Source organism: Mastigoproctus giganteus, chromosome 1, assembly GCF_048544385.1.
Source record: "Mastigoproctus giganteus isolate SK-2022 chromosome 1, ASM4854438v1, whole genome shotgun sequence".
Taxonomy (NCBI): domain Eukaryota; kingdom Metazoa; phylum Arthropoda; class Arachnida; order Uropygi; family Thelyphonidae; genus Mastigoproctus; species Mastigoproctus giganteus.
Genome location: NC_143575.1, coordinates 116,833,140 through 116,857,716, shown reverse-complemented (window position 1 = coordinate 116,857,716; position 24,577 = coordinate 116,833,140). Strand labels below are relative to the sequence as shown.

At 37.9% G+C, this 24,577-nt stretch overlaps 1 protein-coding gene across 4 annotated transcripts in view; it reads left to right on the top strand.

Moving 5' to 3' along the window:
- Positions 1–24,577, top strand: part of LOC150091107 (neuroligin-4, X-linked-like) — a 600,809-nt gene that overhangs the window by 477,961 nt on the left and 98,271 nt on the right. The window lies entirely within an intron of this gene.

Sequence of the window (24,577 nt, the reverse complement as noted above, 5' to 3'; positions counted from 1 at the left end):
ATCCTTTTCACAGCTCAAATCTCAGATGTAGAGTTCAAATGAATGAACTTTTACTAAACTAAGCAAATGAAAGGAAAAACAAATTAATCACCGATTGAAACAGTGTCTTCATTTTTTTAATGAAGACTCTCAGTTCAGAGCATTGCCAGCCCACGTTCTCCTTTGAAATTTGTAGGCGTCTTCATTGAGCCATTAATTCGATTTTTGCATGCATCACTGACGCCATTTATTTTTTTCAACACAATTCAAGCAGCTGCAAGTGCACTGAAAAATATGAACTTGCGATAAACAGGAAATAGTGCACTTTCGAGGTATTTTGATTTGCGAAAAACGCAAAACTGAGAGAGCAGCAAACTTTTTCAGGGTAACAGAATGGTATTAAATGCAATCAACGAGACCATGTGATTTCTAGATATTTTTAAATGCTGAGCAGGTGTTTACCGCATGAACAACACAACTTTGAAAGCTAAGCAGATTATTTTTTTAATTGACAAATGGTATCTCTTTATTATAGCGAAAAGCTTTACGGTGCATTACTTTTAATCCAAGCATAAACAATTAAAAAGGAAAATTGCTCAGAGTTAAAACATTGTGTTCAATTCTCCAAACAGGCCTCTGCGGTTGGGTATATCCATACTGTTTTTTTGAGTCTTTTTTCACCAACCTTGCGTAGAATTAAAACACCAGGGAAACTAAACTTTTGATAACTGATTTATAATAAGTCAAAATACCCGCATCTACAACAAATTTAACTTTACAATAAACTCTACATATAAATTATTAAAATCTGCTACATTACAATCAATAAAATGCATAAAATATACTGATTAAAACGATAAAAACCGTAGCTTTCAAAGGCTCAGCCTTCTTCTTCAGCGGTAAACACTGCTATGCAGTACAACTTTAAATATCAGCAGGCTAACGGTACTCCTCACGTGTTTCCATTCTCGTGTGCTTCGTTCTCTCGCGTTGTGGAACTGGAAGCGGCTCGAGTGGAAGCCACACGGAATCGTTCATCCCTTTTGAGGATAGTGGTCTCAAAGATGGGATGAATCCGCGTGCCTCTATCCCTATTTATGTTAATGGTAGAACAAATCCGCAAACTCTCGAGCCACTTACGGTCCCAGAACTTATGCGCCCGATCGGTGATGATAGCATCGTCCGGGGAGATCTGGTGTTGCTTCTCCTAAAATGCTCGGCCACGGCGGACTTGCCATATTCCGCATTTCTTATTGCCTTAGTGTGTTCCCCCAAACGATCTTTAAGACGGCGTTTTGTTTCCCCTACATAACACTCCCCACAATCCGGGCATCTAATGCTATATACGACCCCACTAGTGTTCTCTTTTTTAATGGGGTCTTTAACCTGAGACACGATTGTGCGCAGCCTCCGTCCTGGAAGCTGCACACAACGCGTCTGGTACTTTCTTAGTATTCTAGCAATATGATCAGTCAAACCCGGGTAGTAGGGAATGTATGCAGTGGCTATCGGTGTAAATGGCTCGCCTCTCCTCTGATTTCCTTTAACATATTTCTCTATAATCCTCCGGGGGTAACCACATTTTGCAAGATCCGTCGCGACCCGTTCATACTCTAATTTTCTATCATCGGAGGCACTGCAATGTGATTTTGCTCTTTCAACTAAAGCTCTTACCACACTGTTCCTATGATGGTTGGTTTGGGCTGAGCTGTAATGCGTATACTGCCCTTTACACATGGACTTCCTAAACACCCTAGTCCTCAGCTGTCGACCTTCTCTACAGACCAACACATCTAGGAACGGCAAAACTCCTCCTTCTTCCACCTCCGATGTAAATTGTATGAATGGGGAGAAGCCATTTAAGCTGATCAACACTTGATCCTCACTCCCCTTCCGAATGATTGAAAACGTATCATCCACATACCTTTTCCAGGGGCGCATAGGGAGAACACTAGCATTAAATATTCTGGCCTCGAGCTCCTCCATAGCTAAATTAGCTATAATTGCGCTGATGGGGGAGCCCATGGCTGCACCATTAACCTGTTTATACATAGTATTATCAAATACCATAGTGGTACTTGAGAGGCATAACTCTATTCCTTTCTCAATATCCTCTAGCTTTAGCTGTGTTCTAGTACTTAGGGTGGTGTCCCTCTGTAATGCCAAGCGTGCACACCACACCCCATGATCAATTGGAATACATGTAAATAGCGATTTCACGTCGAAGGAAATCATGATCTCATTTTCTTCTATGGGTTGGCTTCTAATAAACTGCACAAAGTCTTTACTATCTTTAATACTGTATTCTGAAAGTCCCACTAGTGGGGATAACAATTTGGCTAAGAAACCAGAAAGTGCATAGGTTGGACTGCCTATAAATGAGACTATGGGTCTAAGTGGCACATCCACTTTGTGAATCTTAGGCAAGCCATAAAATCTTGGCATTTGGCTACCTGTAGCGCGCAACATCCAATACTGTTCCTTAGAAATTTTGTTGGACTTAAGCCAACCCTGTACCATACCGTTCACTTGGCGTTCCAAACTAAGAAGAGGACTTTTCTGAATAACTTTATAAGTCATCTGATCTTCCAATAAACACAACGCTTTACTTCTATACGCTTCCTTATCAAGAACCACAGTTGCTCTACCCTTGTCCGCGGGTAGGACTACGATGCTATCATCCTGTTTAAGGCTTCTTAACGCAATTCTTTGCTTCACATTAAGATTGGAGGGGGCATCCTTAGCTTGACTCAGGATCGCTGCTACTTTTACTCGAACTTCATTAGCTGTAGCTTCGGGAAGTTTGCTTATAGCCCTTTCCACGCCCATAGCTACTTCTGCAACGGGTAATCTGGGCGGCACCATGGCAAATTCCGGTCCTAAATTTAGAACCTCCAATTGCTCCTTAGTTAATTGTTTATTGCTCATATTCACCACAAAATTCTTGGTGGTGCTATCACCACTGCCCCTAGGCTTGGATCGTTCTTTAAGCTTGTCAAACTTCCCCATTTGTCTCCGTCTATAACTGTCCGAAATTCGTTTTGCTTTAGCTGTTACTACACTAACCACTCCTGCTAAGTGTATCGGAGACAACTTATCACTTAACTTATCCAAGCACTGCCTTTTACCTCTCCTAATGTGGTATAAATCATTATGTAATTTTCCGATCCATATATTAAGGATCTTCCTTTGATACCACTTGGTAATGTTAAATACTCGTTCATCCTCAAAGGGTAGCTTTGTTTGAAAGCCTCGTGGAATGAGATTATGCGTCTTGCATCGATGGGCAAACCTCAAATGTTGTTCATGCTTCGCCTCCCTAACACTATGCCTCTGAAATTCTCTGACGCACTGCACAAATGGACGGCCATAACATCGAAATAATTCTCCAAACAGGCCTCTGCGGTTGGGTATATCCATACTGTTTTTTTGAGTCTTTTTTCACCAACCTTGCGTAGAATTAAAACACCAGGGAAACTAAACTTTTGATAACTGATTTATAATAAGTCAAAATACCCGCATCTGCCAGCGACTCTTTAAGTTCAGAAGTATTTTTTTTTTAATTAAAACATTTCAAAAAAAGCATTGTGTTCAAGTTTAACACTTCTTGCGTGTGTTACTTCTACATCTGTTCAGAGTTACTCCCACTTCCTGTTTCACTGCTGATCAGTAGATTCATTGTAGAACGAATATGGGAACTTCCCGTGTCTTTGGGAGTTCTATTTTAACCCTTTTCTAGCTCTCAGACGTCTGCACTTGATTAGCAGTCCTCATTTACTTCTTTACAAGCGTGACCACTTCCATCATTAGAAAAGTTGATGGCCTCAGTTTCCAACTTTCATATTCTTTTTCCTTCTTGTGAGCAGTCTGCAGTGTCAAGTAAACTTTATCAAGCCAACCTTGTTCGTCGACTTGCGAGTTTATTAAAATCAGAACACACTGCGGAATTCCTTGAGGTTTTTGCAGCTCGCTATATTACAGTACTTGTCATTACAGGTGGCTGGTGTTTGTCATATATTAGCATCTGCCAGCGACTCTTTAAGTTCAGAAGTATTTTTTTTTTAATTAAAACATTTCAAAAAAAGCATGTAGAATAAATGGCGACATAAATTAAAATGTATTTATATTTTGTTGCTAAGATAAGGCATGCGAAAAAAAAAACTTTCAATAAGCAGCCCTTCATTTATATACGGGGGGAGAGAAGGAGGGAGGGAGAGAGAGAGAGAGAGAGAGAGAGAGAGAGAGTTTCACAGCAATGGTGGTGGGACAGGGATCCACGTCAGTTCGGTGTATGAGATAATTTGGTGCATGACAGTTCGCTGTATGTCACAATTTGGTGAAACAATTTAGAGAGTACGTCAATTCGGAGAATCTATGCGAGAACTTGGTGTATGACAAAGCAAGACCGAAAACACAAAACTTTTAACATACCGTGCCGTAAATAGTTAATTTATTGATCCCCGAATGGTTCTTGATATTTTTGATAGAGTGCACTATCCACCTTCGTTTTTTAATGCGCATGCTACTGTTTTTATTTTTAATGGCGATTCTATATTAAGTACCCCGGACAGGTTAAAAATTCGGAAACAAAAGAAACTTATTCATATTTCACTTCTGTAGGAAATACTCTGCATATGGAAGTAAGTTATTCCTGGGGTCAAAAGAAGAGCCCTTTTAAATGGTACGGGTTGTTAAATACGCATCTTGTAATGTTCGTTTTAAACGCATTATACTTATTTTAATGAAGATTATTATTATTTTTTTTTACTTTTTTTTTTGAAGACCGTTGAATGTTATGCCGTTGTTTTGGCCTGGATTAGTCGAGGGTTGGGAAGCTGGAGGCAAACTTATTAACACAAAAACCACAGGGAAAAAAAGTTAAGTTAATGAAGGGTGGCTTTTTTCTTTCTGGAAAGCTTTTGAAGAAAACTGTACTCTATTCTAGCAGTATGGATTGCCCGAGGGTTTAGAAGAAATTTATCATTGACACAGAAACAAGAAACAAAGAAATAAATGAAGATTATCATTTTGTTTTTTTTTTTTTTTTTTTTTTTTTTGTATTTATATTTCTTGTTTTTTTTTCTGTATTTATATTTCTGGTTTTTTCTGTATTTATATTTCTGGTTTTTTTCTGTATTTATATTATATTGCGATACCTCCAAGGCTGTAGAGGCCTATGCTCTTCCTGACTGAGAATTCAGAAGTAAAAAGAAACTTATTGATCCAAATTCAGGAGAAAGGTGTTGTTCTAGTAGCCAACTTGCCTATGGGTAGTAGTATCAGCTTGAATATTCTTATACAAAATAATTAGACGAAAATATGCATTATTTTCTTTTTTCCTTCATTTTCTGAATTTCTGCGTTCCATCTTTATAAGTGATCAAAGTTTTGTTTTTAGTTTCCCAAACAACTTACTACACTGATTTTCTTAATTTCTGGTTTCTGTGCGATACAAGTAATTGACTGAATCCGACTGAGGCGGGCATAGTGAACTGTTATGCATCCACTTGTAGCACAACTGAATTGTTATGCATCCACTTGTAGCAAAGTGAATTCGTTGTGCATTCAGTTGCAGCACACATGAATTGTTAAGCACCAAACTGTCATTCGCGAATTGTCTTACACCAAATTGACAGAGTTTTTTTTATTACAATTTACAGTATACAGAGTGAAATCACGGCCATAAGGCCCAGAATGTATGTAGATGGCGCAATTGAAAAGAAGACGAAATATAATTTTTTCCTCCCTCTCATCTGTTCCATTGCATTTTATGGAGTGGAGTATTCTGTCTTTGCAAAAAGCATAAAGTCGGCTAGCCCAGAGTGAAAATTACGAAGTCGAAACTTCGAATTGTTTATAACTATATAAGAGGTTAACGTAATAGTTCTATTGGAGCTTGGTAATTTTTAGTAATATCTCTGGTGATGAAAACAAACATGGTTTAGACCTGCAGTCCAGACCAACTGTCTATCCTACATTCCTGGAATTCCCAATCGTTAAAAGCATAAATTGCTTTATAGGACTTTAAGCAATTTATATTACTTTGTGTATGGAATATTGTCATGAAGAATCAGGATGCCGTGTATCAATTTCCATCTTCACTGCTCTTTTATGGCCCTCTTAAAATTTTTGAAAAGAGCAGCAGCCATCTGCAGTAATCATTTTCTTATGGCATGTAGTCTATCAAAACATTTCCTTCCATATCCCAAAAAAATGGCCATGATTCTCCCGGCGGAGAGTTGAGCTATTTTTCATGCGGTGGTGTGCTATGGTGTTTCCATTGCATAGATTCCTGTTTTGTTTCCAAATTCCAGTGACGAATCCATCAGTCAATTTTTGAAAGAAACCCTTGCGGATCTACATCCTGCACAAATTTGAGTGAGTCCTGTGCCGTTTCTGATGAGGCAAGAGCAACCTTGGCATCCAGCGAGAACTGACTTTTGAAATTGCTAAGTGTTCATGGAGGATGGTTAATATCGATCCCTAAGAAACATTTCATCTCTGTCAACTACAGACGCTAAATTTAATGCTTTTATCGAGCATAAACTTCATTTTTGGACATTTCTGGAGTTGATCGTCCAGAGCGGGTATCACTTTATATGATATGGAATCAAGACCTCGTTTAAACTGCTTAGACCAAAAAAAAAGTGCATGTGATATTCAGAAGGGACAGCATCATCATCATAAATAGCTTTTATAATAAATTTTGGCCTATTTCCTTCTTTTGTAAAAAACTTGATGATAACCCAATGCTCATTTCATTGTAATTTATTGAATGCCCCTCGTTGTTGCGCAGGGTTTTAATTTCCAGTAGTAAAACTCTCTCTTTAATATAATAAATTCCATTAACAAAACACGCCCAATTTCTTTAACCGTGCTGGTTACCTTATTTTAATTTTTGTTGTTCCTCATTGTTCATTACAAAAGTATAATCAGAGCTAGTTTTGATCTTTTGATGAAACTATCGAGCAAACAACTACGGAGATGAAGAAGGATTATAGTAGATCTAAGTGTGAAGTACAGTCGTTGCCGAAGGTAACTACTTTAAATGTATATACATTTAAATAAATATATCTTTAAATTTATTTTATTACTTTTTAAGTAGTTTCATTCTTCCCTCCACAGAATATTTACCTGATTAATTCTGAATGGATGCTTCGCATTCCTTAGATCTCGCAATTCCTACCATTTATTGCTTTTCGTTTATTCAGTATTCACATCTCGGATTTCATATATCACAATTATTCACTGCCAGTTAAATCTGAGTAAGTCATTTCTTCATCTTTATTTAAACCATCTCTATAAATGTTCTGTCTAGGCTTGTTTCTGTCTTCCTTCGTAAAAATTTCAATTCAGATTTTTTTTTTTGCCCCGATGATTTATGGTTTCATATCTAGATATCCTTTTTGGCATTATGTTCAGTGTTTCGCTGTCAGCCTTTATTGGTGTCTGTTTAACATCATTTGTCAAAGCTTCTACTGTATAAATTTTTGCTTATACTTATCTCATTTCAGAGAATTCTTTAAACCTTGATTTCTCTCTCTCTCTCTCTCTCTCTCTCTCTCTCTCTCTCTCTCTCTCTCTCTCTCTCTCTCTCTCTCTCTTCAAATTTGCAATTTATTTCGCATGGTTCCTTTTATCACATTTCTATTCATTCTCTCTGTTGTACAGTTTTTATAAATAAAACATTTTTTTCACCATTGTTATTAAGCTATCACTGTACACTATCACTACACTGTATTTTTCTATATCATATCCGTTCATTCCTCTTCTAAACATTTTCAGTCGCTGTTATTATGATTTTTTTCATGTTTCCCTTCCTTTTATTTTCCAACTTTCACAATAAAACTGGTACGTTTAATAAATTCTCATGGTTTCGCTCTATAGTATTCTTTTAATGGTTCTTAGTTCAAATACGAGGTGTTTATCATTTCACACAAATTGCATTAATTTTACACGACGAATTTGCCACCACTGTTTTGAGAGGCATTAGTGAATAAAAGAAAACTCCGAGCGAAAATCGCAAACTAACAGATATGTGGAATAAAACAATCATGGATGTTGCGAATTTGTAATACATGTAATTGGTGTTTATACTGTTGTCGTTATAGTAGTAGTTTTAGGAACTTTAGCGGCTAAAGCCATATTGCTGCAATAACACTACCTCGCCTGAGATGTTGGCTTTCATGTCTTTATCTCCCACCAATGTTAAGACGTGAAGAAATTTGTGGCCTTCGTCAAGAATGAGAAATATTAATATAGTAAAACCATTCTTATTCACTAACACTAAATAACTGGATAGAGTGTCTACATTAATAGAATGTCTAGATAACCGGATAGAATGTACAGTAGAACCATTCTTATTCACTAACACTGGATAACTGGATAGAACATAAAGATTCATATCTTTTATAATTTTTTTTTTTTTTCTTATTTCCAGAAATTAAAATATTGAAACCTTTGTAAAAAAAAAAAAAAAAAAATATCTTTTATAAATACAGGAATTAAATGTTCGAGAATTCAAAAAAGCCGAAACAATCCACGTCTATGGCACAATAGTCAAAAAATAAACTGAAAAATATAAATATTGAAAATGATATTTCTACTTCAAGTACTGCTACTGTGCCATTAGAACTATAAACGAGAAACGACGTTAACATGTAAATAATTCTCCCACCACGTGATTTGGACTTCTGTCAAATGTAAATGTAGAGATACATTAGAATTCAATTAAATTGCTTATTTAGTAGAAATGGAATTCTTAGCTATATAATAACTAAGAATATGGTAATTACTTCTAATAATGTCTATTCAATCTTTCCTATCTCGCTCGTGAAGGAATGCAATTCTTATTCACTGATGTTTGTCATTCCCATTATTTCGTGTGATGTTTGTCATTCCCATTATTTCGTGATTGCCAGCTGTATATTAGCAACAAGTTTGCTTTTCGAATTTACTATAAAATATGTAAGGGCAAAGGCTTCATGCTACGAGGTAGAATGACTAACATATAGATTAGTGCAAAAGCATCATTTTAACGTAGCCATCTACCAAAGTAGTTAATTAATTAAATTGACATTGTTAATACCTTCACGAGTTGTCATGGTATTGTACTGCTCTAATAAGTAACACTTCACCAGTGGAGAAGACTAGTGTTACTTATTTTCAGCTGATACCACCACCCAGACTGCACCGTTTCAAAGCTTGTTGGCTTCTCCTCGGTGGGTGGGCAAGTACCCTGGTGTTTCAATAGAGACAACCCAGTTATGAAGTATAACTTCACAAAGGCAACTTATGAAGTTATACTTCACACGGTGCCTTTGTGAAGTTACACTTCCCCTTGCTTATTTCTTGGCGATTTCAATGAACGTAACACTCTCATATGGGTAGTGCTAACATATGGGAAGGGGAAAAGTCATAGAGCATATGGTCACTGACAATGACCTCTGTCTCCTAAATGTGGGAACAAACACCTTCTCCCACATGCCTACCCGTACGTTGTCTGCCATTGATCTTTCTATCTGCTCCACGTCTCTCCTTCCTTCACTTACTTGGGAGATGGAGGAAAACCCATATGGAAGTGATCACTTCCCCGTGATAACCACGCTAACTGGTGGTAGACCGTGTCTGCCGTTTAGTTTACCACGGTGGAAGATTGATCAGGTTGACTGGAATGCCTTTCAACATGTGGCAAATCTTAACATCACTATATTCAATCAGGAGCCCATCAGTGATGCAGTCATGTACGTCACAGAAACAATAGTCCATGCAGCTTAAATTGCAATTCCAAAAACAACCAGCCGATTCCCACTATTTCCCAAACCCTGGTCGAATTCAGAATGCACAGCAGCGAAAAAAGCAAAGAACAAAGCCTGGGGGATATTCCGCCGATGTCCCACGACTGAAAATTTAATATCATTTGCACGTGCTAAAGCACGTTATGTCCGACGTTCGAGCCAAAGGAAATCTTAGATCCGTTTTACATCATCCATAACTCAGGCTGCTAACTCAAAAGCAATCTGGGATAAGGTCTGGAAAATTAAGGGTAAATGCCCACCAAGCCTTTCAGTGATCCTCGAGCACAATGGATGTCCAATTAGATTGAACTTCAGTTGCAAGCAATCTAGGGGAAATATTTGCAATAACATCATTCCCCCAGAGTTTCTGGCCCTGAAAAACAAATATGAGAAATATCCATTAAACTTCTCTTCAAAAAGGCTTGAAACATATAACAAGCCCTTTACGCTGAAGTGTTAAATGCAGCACTCTTTCTCACGCGTGCAAGTGCTATCGGGCCAGATGATATCCATTACGAAATGATAAAACACCTCTCACCACAATGTAAGGATCACCTTTTAATTTTATTGAATATAATTTTTCATAATAAACAATTTTCGGATTCCTGGCGAAAGGCAATCGCTTTTGCCTTCACAAAACCAGGAAAGGATCCTAGAAATCAAGTAACTATCGTCCTATTGCTCTGACAAGCTGTTTGTGCAAGGTCATGGAAAGAATGGTTAATCTCCTTGTATGGTATTTAGAAAGAAATGGTCTGCTTTCCAGGACACAGTACGGCTTCCGAAGAAACAGATTCACTTTGGATCATTTAATCCGACTTGAAACGTACATTCGCGACGCTTTTATTAAATCCGAGCATCTGGTAGCAGTTTTCTTTGATATTGAAAAACCGTACGACACAGCCTGGGGATTTGGCATATCAGAAGACCTCTATAACTTTGGTCGTAGGGGTAACCTATCTCTTTTTATTAAAATATTTCTCTCGAATTACCAATTACAAGTCCGTTTAGGATGCACATTCTCTTGAGTATTTTGTCAGGAGGAGGGAGTCCCACAAGGATCCGTTCCAAGTGTCACGCTTTTTTGTAATCAAAATAAACTGTTACAGAACAACTTCCACCCACGGTAAACAATTTCCTCTACGTTGACGATTTTGCTTTTTTTTTTGTCATTCATGCAATATGAGGGTCATTGAAAGGAAACTGCAAACACCTTGATCACCTTACCTTACATCTGGTATGCAATGACCAAGATGTAAGGTGAACATTGATCACCTTACATCTTGGTCATTGTCTAATGGGTTCAGATTTTCATCACAGAAGACCGTTTGTATACACTTCTGTCCCAAACGTAATCTTCATCCTGACCCAGAATTAAGGCTTGGTAGAACTTGTACCATTACTTTAAAAAAAAGTGACCAAATAACGCAATACATAAAAGGTAGTGGCGTGAGCATAAAACCAACTAAGATTATGAATCAGTCATATATTGTGTTTGTAATAGCCTGAATTTATCAGTCGTAATTGCTGTTTGCTGGACGAAAAACTGAATTTTCAGTGAGATGAAATTATGCAACCCTGGCACGAGACCGACTAACTTGGTCACGTTGTGAAACACGTCGAAAAGAAATTCGAACGAAGCCTTTTTCGTTCTCAGACGTCTTGAAGCTGTGTCAGTATTATTATTTTCAATTCCGTATCATCGTGCCAATGTGGAAATAATATTTTCTTTGAACTGAAGAAAAAAGCAAAATGGAATAGAGGTTTTCTACACTTAAGCGAAACTGCAAGTAGCAACTAATTATAAATCAAACTGTTTGTAATTTTTAACATCATAATAAAACAGAAAATTTTAAAAGATAAAAATCAAAATACAATTTAATGAAGAACACGATTCAGAGTTGTGAAGAGAATTAGCTGGTGCTCGTTTAATGTAAAATGCATTTTGATTTTTCAGTTTCTGTAGGTTTTTTTTGTATAACATAATCTCCTCCGCACACAAATATTGAACAATTGTAGTATCTGTATTTTCCACGATGTTTTTACAGGATTTTTTTTTTTTTTTTGGAAAGATGCAGGAAATTGGCAGATTGAAATGGGCCTACTCTTAGATCGATTCAGGACTAGAAACAATGAAAAAAAATCGTGTCCGATTCTGAACAGTTCCTGAATTATGGATGTTTGAATTTAAAATAAAAAAGGTAGCTGTGGAGGTGGAGTTTTCAGCATCTGTATAAAAATAATTAAAATATAAATAAGAATAAGAAAACATATCTCGTACGAATAAAATTTTTCTATTCTAAGTTATTATTTTCTTATTATGTTAATAAGGTTTGTTATTTATAATGTCTGCCTATTCTAATTCATTATTTTAATGTTTTTATAACTATTAAAAAAAAAAAACTGCATGACCGATTTGGTAAAATTTAACATCAATAACTCGGTAACCGTTCGGAATCGGATACTTATATAAGTGGGCGGATGAACATATGCGGGGCGCATATAATGTAACTGGTAGCTGGTATTTTTTTCGTACTGGTTTATTAGCTGAAAATTCCAGATTGGAATCAGCTCCTGGTGAATGCTCCACACCATGCATAAGTTTTAAATAAATAAGTTTTCTGTTTATACTTCGGGACGACCAGATGGTCAGAGGAATCCACAAGATAGAGAGAATACACGAAACAGCACCGTATTTGTTGTAGTTCTTTCAAATTAGTATTGAAAACCGAATGCATTATGACAGTTTTTTATTTCAAAAATAAATAAATCATGCAGCTTTTAAAGCATTGATTTTAATAGTTTTTCTCTCTGAAAATTACAAAACACTGAATAACGTTTCTGTTATATTTAAGAGTTTATTTCATTTTTATACTGTTGACTGTACTTAAAACAACAAAACTGTGATTCACTCTTTTTTGTTGTTTCAGGAATTAAAGGCTATATAGGCACCTAAAAGCCAGAAAAAAAAACAAAAAACATTTAAACCTCCAGTAGTCTACTAATTCTTCATAACTTTTTATATTAACTTCATTACATTCTAAGATAAAAGAAAGCGCATGATGGCCTTTTGGACTGATGAGAAATTTAATGGAGTCTTCAGATATTCTAATTAATTAGTTTCCTCCCCTATTAAATTAATGAGATTTTTAAAAATCGGTCCGGATTTTCTTCTTTTTTTATTTCAGAAGTTTCAAACAAGCCCGTATAAAGGATCATTTCATAGCAACTATATTTAGTGAAATCTCGTATAGTCACCTTTCGAAAGATGTAATTTTTCATATTTCTAAGGTAAACCAGAACAATAAAAATAAAGCAACCGAGGACCAGAAAATAACAAATTTCTCACCTTACGAAAAATGGAATTCCTCGCAGATTAAAACTGGTTAATTATATTTCGTATTAATTTTTACAACTGACAAATTTTGAACTACCAGTGGGTCACCGAGTGCTTTATAATGATGGAAAGTGGCTAGCATCAAGAGTAGGTCAGCTCTGCCGGTTTTTTATTTGATTTTAACAAGATGTTTCTATTGTCGATGGCCCCGGGTGCCAAGCGATTGACTGAGCGATTTCTATTTGTGCTTTCACTGCGACTCTTTGATAGGTGAATTCTGCGTTCTCTTTTACGTTCCTCTCTTTGAGAAATCCTTTAATTTGGTAGCTCTTGTATCAAAAGTACTGGTAGAGAGCAAGGAAGGAAAGTAACCTTTCTTTATTTTTCATATCTAATCGACTAACTCCTACTAATTTCGCTTGGTCACTCCAGGCACTGCTCCTGCCTCCCCTTGGCGGGGCCGGTAACCTTGGCAGAAAAGTTCATCTGCCAGGGGCTAAAAGGAGCCAAGATGGAACAAAATATGTTTCCTTGTTTAGAACCGACAAGCAGTCGGCTAAACACAGAGCACGAACATGACTCTTCGCAAGCAAAGAGGTTAAAAACCATTTCCTCTGCGACCGAGTTTCCTGCATTTTTAATAATGCATTCATTATCAGAACAGCCTCTTAGTAAGCTATCCCCCTTTCTTATCCAAAAACACTTGGAAAGTATTGCAGGGTCTCCCAAGATGGTTAAGAGATTGCAATCGGGGGACTTACTAGTAGAAACTGTCAACTGCAGGCATTCTGAAAAACTCCTGAAAGTGACAAACTTTGCAAAAATTCCAGTAAAGGTAACTGCCCATGCAACCCTAAATACATCTAAGGGTGTTATATCTAGTTGGGACCTTTTGAATGTGACAGAAGAAGAAATTAAAGAAGAGCTAAATGAACAAAATGTAATTGCTGTCAAAAGAATCATGACTAAAAGGGACAATATACTCACACCCACCAGAAGTATCATTCTCACCTTTAACAGTCCAAATCTACCCTCAACAGTAAAAGCAGGATATCTACTCTGTCGCATTCGTCCTTATATTCCTAATCCGTTGAGATGCTACAAATGCCAAAAGTATGGCCATTCTCAGACGGCATGCAGAGGGAACCCAGCTTGTCCCAACTGTGGATCTTCTGATCACAGTCAAAACGACTGTTCGGCAAAAGAAATGAATTGTCCTAATTGCAAGGGTAATCATCCTGCTTACTCTAAAACATGTGAGAAGTGGAAAATTGAGAAAAAAATTGTAAAATATAAAGTCGAAAACAAAGTTACTTATCAGGAAGCAAGAAAATTAATTGCACCCAGTATATCTAACCGTAGCTATGCCAGTATTTCAAAAAAATATCAAACAATAGCCACGCAAACTGATGTTACTGTTCCATCCAACATATCAATCTCCGACTGGGCTCGAGATGTTCTTTCTCAGCAACAGTCCAATATCCAGAAGCACTCAGATCAAGCAAGTAATACGCCTCTTACGATTCCAGCAAAATCTCCTCATTCATCAATGATTGCTACTACACCAAATAATCCCAGTTCAACTTCAAAACAGAGTATTCAGGAAACATCAATGGATCAAGAGTACCCATCTAAACAGGAAGATCCGATTTTTGAAATATTTGCAGAAGAAGAAGAAGAAGATATGGACACAGGTCGCCCCACCTTTCCAAAAAGAAATAAACCAAAGCCAGAACGCCACAAGACAGCCACGTCAGGTACAGCTTCTTCTAAACTCAAATAATGCCTTATATTTTACAGTGGAATTGTAGAGGCTTTAGAGACAACTTTGATGACATTCAATACTTAATTAGACGCTACTCTCCAGTGGGTTTCTGTTTGCAGGAAACCTATTTAACTGCTAAAATTTCTGTTTCTGTAAATAACTACTCAGTCTACCGAAAAGATCGGAATTCATCTGACTCTGCTCGTGGTGGTGTAGCTATTTTGATTAACTCAAAGATCCCTGCTAGTCAAATCATTCTTCAAACCAAAATTGAAGCCGTTGCTGTGCGTCTGATTGCTGAGATTGCATTTACGCTAGTCTCAGTCTATCTCCCACCAAACAATTCCTACACTTTCAAAGATATTGAAGAACTTTTAGTACAGCTACCCTCACCAGTCTGCTTGCTAGGGGATTTAAATGGCCACCACCCTTTATGGGGATCCTCTAAATTAGATAGACAGGGCCGACTGATTGAAACTATACTAGATAAACAAAACCTTACCATTCTTAATACTGGTACACACACCCATATACAGTTACCTACTGGACAGACCTCTGCAATTGACCTCTCAATTTGTTCTCCGATACTGTTTCCAGTCATTCAGTGGTCCGTCATGGATGATCCAATGGGAAGTGACCATTTTCCAATTGTCTGTAACCTGCTCACTACACAACTACCATTAGATCAACCCTGCAGAAAATGGAAATTTTCTAAAGCCAAATGGGCCAAATTTCAATCAGCAATCATTCTGGACAAAGAAACTATTCAGCTACAACCTATAGATAAAGTAACCGATTATATCACATCCAGTCTTTTAGTTGCAGCAAAATACTCAATTCCATTATCAAACCCCCCAACCCGACGGCACTTCAACTACTGGTGGAACGAAGAGTGCACGAAAGCAAAGAAGGAAAAAAATAAAGCATTCAATTTATTCCGTCGATTTCCGACAACAGCTAATTTAATTAGCTACAAGAAGCTAAGGGCAAAAGCGCGGTTCATTCACAGGCAAGCCAAGAAAGATTCTTGGACTCGGTTTGCATGTACTATCAACAGAAATACCGACTCCAGATTAATATGGAAGAAAATTAGACAGCTTTCTGGGAAGTTTCCAATCATCCCTTCCCCAATTCTTTCATACAATGGACAAGAACTCTCTGGTCCTCTAGATATAGCGAATGCCTTGGGTAAAACCTTTGCCGAAGTCTCTGCTGTATCAAATTACACTCCGAAATTCCAAAAAATTAAGACCTCCACCGAACAGAGGCCCATTAACTTTAGAACCTCACTATTACTTCCGTATAATCAGCCCCTTGAATATTGTGAACTTTTACGAGCCATAAAAACAACGAGAAACAGTGCAGCTGGGCCAGATGGCATATATTATGTCATGCTGCAGCATCTCAATGAGCAAAACTTACAAATGCTGCTAGTTTTCTTTAATCGGATCTTCCTGGAAAATACTTATCCAACATTTTGGCACCATGCTACAGTTTTGCCCTTTTTGAAACCTGGAAAAGATCCTTCCAGTCCTAATAGTTACAGGCCAATCTCTCTGTCAAGTTGCCTTGGTAAAATTCTTGAAAAAATGATCCACAGTCGACTCAGCTGGATCATTGAAACTGAACAACTATTGAGTAATTGTCAACATGGCTTTCGCAAAAATAGGTCCTCTCTAGATCTGATGATCAAGGCCGAATCTGAAATTCGCAATGCCTTTGTGAAAAATGAACACCTTGTCATGGTCTCCATTGACATAGAAAAGGCATTCGATACAACCTGGCGGTATGGCATTCTCAGTGACCTACATAATCTTGGTCTACGAGGCAACCTGCCTATATTCATTAGGAACTTTCTCCAGATCCGCTCTTTCCAGGTTCGATACCAAAACTCCCTTTCTTCTACTTTCTTGCAGGAAGAAGGAGTACCACAGGGGTCGGTTTTGAGTGCAACCCTATTTGCCCTTAGAATTGATTCCATTTCCAAAGAACTTCCAAATACTGTAGAAGCCTATCTTTATGCTGACGATCTCTCCATTTCTTGCCACTCTCAGAACATGAGATCTATTGAACGGCAATTGCAAATGTCCCTCAATAAAATTCAAAAATGGGCTGAGTTCAATGGATATCGGCTTTCCCATCAGAAAACAGTTGCTATCCACTTTTGTAACCAACGCAAATTACATTTAGACCCTGAACTCCGGATATCAAATTCCAGCATCCCGATTACCAACAATATTAGATTCTTGGGATTAATATTAGACAGCAAGTTAAATTTCCTTGAGCACATTAAAGTAATACGTACTACCTGTCTGAAAAAGCTGAACATGCTTAGAGCTCTATCTGCCCAGTCTTGGGGAGCAGATCGTACAACTTTGCTGCTCTTATATAGAGCACTGATTAGATCTCGGTTAGATTACGGTGCCCCAGTTTATGATTCTGCTCGAAAGAGTGTATTACGCTGGCTCGATCCTGTACAACACAATGCACTGAGGATTGCTCTTGGTGCTTATAGGACATCACCAACCTATAGTCTACATATTGAAGCCCATGAGCCCCCTCTTTACCTCCGCAGAAAAATGTTACTACTTAAATATGCATTCAGAATACGAAACTGTTCTTCGCACTCCATCCAACCATATCTCTTTAATCCATCATTTCACAATCTCTATAGAAATAAACCAAATAAAATACGCCCAGCAGGCCTACGGCTCCTTGAAATAGCACAAAATTGGAATGTTCCTCTCCAGAGTAGGCAGCACAGAAAGAATGATTCTTGCCCACCATGGACCCCATTTCCTCAACCAGCCTGTGATAATTATTTTCTCCAATGGGGAAAGAATCGTCTACCAACTCTGAATGTGCAACAACTCCATGCTAGCCATATTCAAAACTGTTTTGACTTCTTACCGATATATACTGATGGTTCCAAATCTCATTCAACTGTTGGAGCAGCAGCAGTGTTTCCCTCTGCTATCATATCAGCCTCTCTTCCACCTGAGTACAGCAGCTTTTCAGCGGAATTATATGCAATTCAATTAGCTCTAGAAAATTTGAGTCTTCACCCATCTGCAAAATATTTAATTTACACCGACTCTCTCAGCTCAATTAGAGCAATGCAGAATTTCTCTTATAAGGATCACCCTATACTAAATCAAATCAAGTATTTGCTATTGAAAATTGAAGATCGCCAGCAACGAGTGAACTTCTGCTGGATCCCAGCACATTCAGGCATCAAAGGGAACGAGTTGGCTGATATTTCGGCTAAAAATCCATCAACAGTAGATTTAACCTCTGCCTTTATTCCAGTTTCTGATTATAATATTATAATTAAAACAGCTTTTCATGCACAATGGACAGAGCTATGGCATAAACAAACAAATAACAAACTGTTCCAGATAAAACAGGACCCAAAATTTTGGCACTCATGCATTCAGACAGTTCGGCGAGAAGAAGTGGTACTCGCGCGGATTAGAATAGGTCATACCCATCTAACTCACCTCCATCTACTCACAGGCGATGATCCTCCTCTTTGTTCACAGTGCTCTGAGCATCTAACAGTCAAACATATTTTGATTGAGTGTCCACATTTTCAACAACATCGAACTTCAATATTTCATTCTCTGGCTAATTTCCGTGAATGGATAACATTAAATGATATCATTGGTGAAAATGCCAATATTAATGAACTTTTCTGTTATTTAAAACAAATAGGAATGTATAAGCGACTGTGATTAGTTTCTGGAATGAAATGAGATTGAACCGTCTTTACATTAATTATTTATTTTATCTTTTCAACATACCTATGAATAGGCGCAATATAGCCACAGCAGCTTGTGCGCCATTAAACACCCATACCACACACACACTCTATTGTCGACTTATGTTATTTTACGAAGCTAATGCTTAAATGCTTTAATTAAGAAGGGTTTGCAAAGTGGTATGGTACACGAATAGTACAGTAATGGCATTTCCCATTGGAATGTAGCGAACAGAATACGCACTGGAAATATAGCCATGTTTCTAGGCCAGAACTGTTTGAACTGATTCTGGTATACTTTTCCCTAATGTGTACAGAAGACCATTCACAATTAAACAAACAAAAAAGAAAAAAAAAAGGCTCCATTAAACAAGAAAAGAATGCCCCATATTATAATTATTCCTCCATGATTGTAACAAACTGGTGACTTCGCCACCAGTTTCGATTATTCCTGTTTCCGTTTTAATACAGTGAATCAGTTTTCTTAAATAATTACAAATTCTGTATTAAACAGAACTGTAAATTCCAATTTTCACAGCCGGGATTTAGCGTTATGTTTTGGTTGGTGATGGAAAGATTTTATAGATTGTTTTTCAAACTGAGAGTAGTTTGGCAGTGTCTGTCGAGCGGAAGAGTAGGGTTTTTCTCTTGTAATGGCAGCTTTTTATCTTCTTAAACTAGCACACCGTTCATAGAACATTAAGTGTATATAAATTGACTATATTTGATTAGGTACAAAAGGCGAAAATATAGGATGCTCGTTGCAACCTCCCCAACTATAACGTTCGCCCAAATTTACACGAAACGTTTAAAAAATATATCCCGTAAAGGAATAAACTAAATTATTCAGTTCAAGTTTATTATATGACAGCTGCAGTAATAGCTGCAACTCGCAAAAAATAAACTCATTTTTGAATTCTATTTTATTTATATAAAGAAAACGAAATATCTCTTATCAAGAAATGCGAAGCTATCATCCTGGCTTTTCTTGGTGTTACAGGAATAGACACTGATTCAACGAAATCTAGTATATCAGTGGATTTTTCTAGCTTTTCTCTAATGAAGAGGGCTGAAGTCGGTTGATGCCCACTATCTAGAAGGCCTAAAATATAATTTAGTGTTCTTTTAGGAAGTACTTATTGGAACCACGAAAATCAATACTAGTGAAGTGTTGTCATGACAGCAATTATAACAAGGTGACATTCCGGATTTTTTAGGGTGGTAGCTAAACCTCGCTATATTTCGAATTAGAGTTGGTTACTGGCAGTGTAGTCTGTTATTTTCAGATAAAAATTCGAAGATAGATCACCGAATTGTGTGAAAGGGTTCAAGTTTGCAATTTCATTAGTAAGTCGTTTCTTTTCATTATAACAAGTATTTCAGTAGTATATTTCAATTCAATTTCAATCATTTCAAATCACATTTAATCATTTTATTTCTTTAGTACGAGTATATTCACCCCCTTCTAACTAGGCTGTTGTGTCTAAAGGTAAATTTCAATGTGAAGTAATAATATTAATAGGTTGGAAATAAAGTAATATATTTGAAGAATTAAAGAAAATGTGTCTTTTTGGTTCAAGTTAGAAACAAAAGTTTGCAAGTCTCATTTTCGTATTGTTGCAGGATTCGCTGATTGCAAAAAAAAAATAAAGTGGAGAAATTTCGTCCCTACTTTAAGCTAAAATAATAAGTGTAGATTAAATTTAAATGCAATAAAATCCACTTATTATGAATATCTATAACGAGAATTGTTTAATATACTACCTATTTAACAGCATTAAAATGTAAATTGAAAGCTCACGAGGAGTGAATAAAGTAAAGTGTTTTGGGTTTAAAAGCACCAGAGGTTTCTCCATCTCCGCGTTGTATATTCTGTGTAGCTCAGAAACTCTGCGAAGGCCAGAGATTTTATAAAAAGTGCTGTGTGGTTGCGTAGTGTAATTTCGCGTTATGTTGTTCCTCTGACCTTTTAGCCGTTGAACCCCTAGACTCCCGCTGCCCACACTTTGCCACGTGACTGCAGGTCAGTCATAGAGGAATCGTAATAGAAAACGTACTCTGGCAGGCCCTGCCACCTAATTTCTGGAGATTTCAGTGGCTAGGGATAGAAATATGGGGACGATAAGGAAGGCGACCGCAAAAAATATCAGTGAGGACAGACCCCACCAGGGGGAAGAGGGGGCGGGAGGGAACTCCTCTTCCCCCGCCAGGGGAGAGGGAGTAAAGATACCGCGCAAGGGAGCACGATACAGATCGCCAAAAAAGCGCTGGCGGCAGAGCCGCAAGTTGGCATAGTCGGTGAAATGCCCATGCCAGGAAAGCGCGGAAACCAACGACTGAACTGCCTCCGGGACGGAGCCTCGCCAGTACCGAGAGGCCAAGCCCTCCCCCCCCACACCCGATCATGGGAGACTGGCACCATTCTACTCAGTCACATACGACAAAACTAAGAGAGAACATGAGATTTTTCTTTATGTATAAAGACCGGGTATTTATATAGTAAAGAAAAGAGCCTCTCTTTATATATAAATATTGAAATCGCAGTCATAAGGCTATTTTTTCGAAGGTATTTTATGAAACATATATCCCCTGAAACAGTAAAAGAGCAATGTGAAATAGTAGTAGCATTAGTAGAGGCATGTGATGCAAGAAAGCAAGCTTATATAGCATCAGCCAAAAAAAAAAAAAAAAAAAAAAATCGCACATCTATTCCCACTAAAGGTTTGTCTGGTTCTTCCTTGAATTTACTTAAGCTATCAACTTCCACAATGATAGATAGAAGTTTGTTCCAGCAATCAGCTATTCTCTGGCTAAAAGCAAATTTCCGCACATCTATTCTACGATTGTCTTTCCTCACTTTCAATTTATGCCCCCTCAAGTTTGTAATCTGAGCAAGAGGAAGAATCCCATCAGCATTGAGCCTGTTCAAGCCATTCATTATACACCTCAATCAGATCACCTCGCGGGTGTTTCTACTCTCCAGACACTGCAGTTTGCAGAACTTAAGCCTGTCTTGGTAACAGCAACCCTTTGTTCCACTCGCCAATCTTGTTGCCCTTTTCTGTACTCGTTCTAGTAACTCAACATCTTTCCTAAAATGAGGTTTTTAGACCTGTGCGCAGTACTCAAGGTGTGGCCTGACCATTGCCTTATACAAAGGGATAACACCTTTTTCCTACTAGCAAAATTCCTGTATATCATTGACAATTCTCCATGACCTGCTCTGGCACCTGTCTGCACTGCTCAAAAAGCTTCATATCTGACTGCACAATTATCCCCAATTCTTTTTCATTCTCCACTATCCCGAATCGTAGTAGAGCACAGTTGGTATGTTGCTCTGGGGTAACCCCAGATTTTACTTTGCATTTGTCAATGTTAAAATTCAGTTGCCACCTTTCAGCCCATCTGCTCATCTTTTCTGTATCCTGTGTCGCAGTAGCGTACCGTCCTTACTGTCATTAACAACCCTACCGGGTAAGAATTAATTTTCGTAATGTTATTTTTGTAAGAAGAAAGTGTTCTCCACATTAACATGTACCATATTGCTTCCCAGCTTTTGTCACTCATTTTATTAGCGTTGTGTTTTTTTTTTTTTATATGAAAACCCCAAACACGAAAGGTATCAAAACCTATAGTACTTAGTACCGTGCATGGGTTGAAAGAGAAGTATGGGGGGAGTTGCCGGAAACTTTGCTCTAGAGACTAAACATGGGTTTCACCACTTGAAGCCTCCAATAAGCAAAGTGGTGGTATTGTACCGGTTGATGAGTCATCTACCACCTTATGATTTTTGTTGAGAAGAATTGGTACCATTACTTATTAAAAAAAAAAGTGACCAAATAACGCAATACATAAAAGTTAGTGGCGTAAGCATAAAACCAATTAAGGTTGTAAACCAATTAAGGTATGAATATATTCATATATGAATTTCAAATATTCAAACGCAATATATGAATATATTGTGTTTGTAATAACCTAAAAACTGAATTTTTTAAGACTAAATTTTTAAGGATATCAAATTATGCACCCTAGACCGACTAACGGGGTGATGTTTTGAAAAACTTTGATAAAAGTTCCTACCGTCGATACGGAATTCGAAACGCAGGCCTTTTTCGTTCTCAGACCAATAGCACAATTACTCCCAGGTATTTTTCACTTTCTACCATCCTAGGTGTAACACCACACAGTTGGTACGTTTCTCTGGAGTTGCTTCTACCCATATGCAATGCTGTGCATTTGTCAATGTTAAACTTAAGTTGCCACTTCTCAGCCGATCTGCCCATCTATTATAGATCCTGTTGCAGGAGCACACTGCCATTACTGTCATTAACAACCTTGCCCACCTTTGTATCATCTGCAAACTTCGACACTAAGCTTGATATACCTTCATCAATATCATTGATAAATATACAGCCAAACAGTGGGCCTAACACCGAACCCTGGGGAACTCCACTTATGACATTAGTCCACGAAGAGTACTGTCCATTGATTACCACTCTGTCTTTTCCCACTCAACCATCCCTTTATCCATTGCAGCAACTTGCCCTTAATGCCATACTGCTCCAATTTTTACAATCGTCTTCCATGCGCAATAGTATCAAAAGCTTCCCTGAAATCCAAGTATATGTTATCAAAATTAATTTTTGCATCCAATTCCTTTGATACCATATCATAGTATCCAATCAAATTTGTCAGACAAGACTTTCCCTTAATAAACCCATGATGTGTCTGAATTATTACTCCAGTCTTGTCTATACGAGTCTGGCAATAGCTGATTTGGTGACAGATCTGTAATTGAATATAGACGCAAGTGGATTAACTGAGCCTTTGATAAGAGCGCGTGTTTATCAAAGTATTGAGAAGATTGGGGTGCCACCGTAGCAGCCGAGTTGTGAAGCATTGTGTTGTACGTTGGTAGCACAGTTGATAAAATCACCATCGCCCTCTCGACGTTGGATCCCAGTATTACTGGGATCCAACGCCCACAGCCTACGTTCCAGGCTAACACCATAGGAATACGGAGTATTTGCCGTGCGCTGCGACCCGTGGAAATTCGGAAAGGGGGAACTGGTGGTTGAGTGGGCATAGGACCAATCGGCTAGCAGATTCGCCTGCGAGGACTAACCGTCTCAATGGCATGTCCCTACACTTATGGTCCAAGGGCAGGATTTAGTCTGGCAGCAATGGGAATAAGTGTTTGGATAGCCCTGGTCTTACTTCCGAGCGCATTTTATTGCTTTCCGGATAGTGCGTATCCGATTTGGGGTGAGTGGGGAGCCTGCACCCTGAACAAAAATAAAAAAAAAAACCTATGAATCTGATAAAGGTATTTTATCGGGGCTCTAACACGCTCCCTACCTGAAAAATTAGATGTGGACCGTGATAGTGTCACTTCATTAAAAAAAGGCAGAAAACAGAAGTAATATCAAGCCCAATACTCCGTTACCTGATAATGCACTCTACAAGTGAGAAACCTTTAGTGAAAATGTCACCGTTCTTTATCCAGAAAGGACAGACAACATGCATGTGATACCCTCTAAATTATTCTCCCAGTGGCAACAATCTTGGCATGGGCAAGTTATGAACAAACTTTATCAGACAAAGTCTGTTATCCAACTTCGTTGGATTACAGAAGTTGTTCTTCCTCGTTGCGTACGAAGTTGTTCTTGCTCGCCTCCGGATAGGACGCCGTCATCGACACACTCGTTCCTGCTGAGGGAAGATACCTCTCCTGTGTGTGATAATGTTTTAACCATTCAGCATATTGTCACTGAGCGTCCACGTTACAGACACGAACGAGCCTTTTATTTTACCGCATTTAGTCACCTGATTGAGTCTTCGCCATTCAGCGAAATTTTATCCGACAACGACGACGTTTCAGCCGTCCTTAATTATTTAAAATCTTTAAAAATGTTTAATCTTATTTAAAAATGTCTTTTA